A 2,572-nucleotide genomic window follows, 5' to 3' on the forward strand; every position below is an offset into this window, starting at 1 on the left:
TTGCCTTAACTCACTCACTTACTCATCCCTGTAGTGCTGGCTGTGGCAAAAGTTACCTTTACCTCTTCCATAATACAGGTACTCTCAATCAACCCAGAACTGTTGCTATGATTTGTACCATTCTCGTTGTGTTGTTTACCATAAATCTTGTTTCATCAGTTTATTAAAATATTTAAAAAATGTTTTTGATTGTCTCACTAGGTTTGTTCACTGATTACTTTTCATACACCATACATCATACACTGCTGATAGTTTTACACTTAATTCTGTTACCTGTTACACTGGCGACACCCACATGTACTAATAGGCCAGATTTGATGTATTTTAATACATCAATATATTAATTATTTAATACATTAATAACTTAATACATTAAATAATTAATTATTTAATACATTAATATTTTAATGTTAACCCCCGCCTTTTAAGGCGCCTTTTAACATGAAGGCGGTATTTTTGCTTGGTATTATGGTTTGAATGTAAATATCTCGTTCACGTTTCAAGCGGTTAAAAACATCTCTGCTTATTTCACGTAGCTACGTTTTAGGCTGTTTTGTAAATTCTTTGGCGATTTTTGGGTATATTTAGGGAGAAATAGTTTTTCTCAAAGGAGTAGTAAAATTTATGGAAATAGGAAATTTTGAAGATTTGATGTTGCTTTAAAATTAGAATTTGAAGTTAGAAATTGGTAGACGTACACCAAACAGTTGCCCACCAACCCGGGGTGCCCTTTTTGGGGCAATCAACTGTCTGGTGGTGTTCCAAGCCCCTTTTTTTCCCTTTTACTCCCTCTTTAAACTTCCTAAAATTTCACTTAAATTCATGTTTACCCCTGCCTTAAGAATTGCGAAGCTAAATGACTAGGATGTGTTTTGACTCTGCCAATTTACAGGGGACGGGAGCAGCACGGAAAAGGGCGGAAGGCGGGAGATAAAGGTACGAGAAGCGGGAGAGCAGGGTACGGGAGGCGGGAGGTTCTGACCCCCCCGCCCCACCCCACCCCCCCCACCCCACCCCCCCCCCCCACCCCCCCACAAGTGTGGAAAATCCCACACAAATAGATAAAAGGCACCTTTTAGCTGATTCAAGTAAAGCAGATATTTGCTATTTTTAGCTCCTGGCTTTAATTTAACGCCCTTGCGGTCTGCCTCGTGTCACTTGTTTTACAGCGCGAAGCAATACACTGCTAAACCAAACAAGTGTAAAATGCAGGCGAAACAATGCAGGAGCTCTTTGGACTTGTCACGCAATCCTCCTCCCCCACGAACGTGTGCTGACAACCTCGTTCCCAGGGTCTCTCATCTGACCGCCCCCTGGAGCCCCCTGGAGCGAGCTCCAGGGGGCGGTAAGATGAGAGACCCTGGGAACGAGGCTGGTGTACTGAAACCAATGGCACATTCCTTTCCGTTTGTTTTCGCACTTGCCGATCGTGGGGGAGGAAGATACGTGACGAGCCCAAAGAGCGTCTGAGTAGGAGGGGGCCATCTTAACGGAGCGCCCCCCTACTCGTTTCCACGGAAGAGCACAACCTAGTAGTTTGGATAGCTTTTTTGAAAGAGCTGTTATTAGTTTGGTGTAGACTAAACACGGCTGACAACCAAGAAGACGTTGTAGAGTATTGTGTTACCCGGCTGGAAAATCTTTTGTCGAACTGTGGAAAGTTCTCTGAAGTCATTGAGACAGGATCATATAACCGTCTCATCGATGCAGCACAAAAGTATATTTTTTTCATTGCGTTCATCTGCAGCAAGCCAAGTGGAAGAGAGCCGTGCAAACTCATTATAACGCTCCCATTGGTCGCTCTAACATTGGTAGACGCACGATATGCCGTCACGTTTGATCAACTGTCGTTTCTAGTTGGGGAGAATTTCAACACTCGTCGGATTACAAACTGCCTCTGTGTGAGTGTCTCTAGTATCCCTCGAGGGTTGGGTGACAACGGGATTAACTTGGAGCAGGCTTATTCCCAAATTTCCGATGTCGGTTCGGATCAGCATATTCGAAATATTCGATCGCATTTTCAACAAATAGGGTGTCGACAAATATTAATGTGAGCAATGCTCGAATCTGATCTTAAGAGTCCCTGTCCATAAAAATGGAAAATAACTCGGCAAGGATCGAAAATTCGATTTCGCTCATGTTTTTCTGGTAGATAGGCTAGGGCATGACAAAAACTACTGGATAGTTTTTTTGGCAAAATATCCTTTTATTTCAAAGAAATATGCAAATTACCAAATTCCGTTAAAATCGTCATTTGACGCACCATTTTATTAAACAAGTTTGAGAGCCTCGGATGCAAAACCACATCATTCTTCCGTCTTCAAAACACTCAAATATTTTTTTGCAATGTTTAAATGTGTAATGGGTTGATTTTAGGGAATGTTGCGTTGTCTTTTTGGGTGCACAATAATTAAATTTCGAAGACATGTATTTCATTCACTTAAAAGTACTTCGTGAATATAATTAATTTTCACCATGTGCGAAACCTTCAAATGGACCAAGCTTCTGGTGGTTGAATTGCAGAAGGATGGTCTACAGATTCCTGTAAAAATTTCTTTGGGCAAATGATTGT

This window comes from Orbicella faveolata, unplaced genomic scaffold (assembly GCF_042242905.1).
Source record: "Orbicella faveolata isolate gen_17 unplaced genomic scaffold, um_ofav_v1 contig_3, whole genome shotgun sequence".
Lineage (NCBI taxonomy): Eukaryota > Metazoa > Cnidaria > Anthozoa > Scleractinia > Merulinidae > Orbicella > Orbicella faveolata.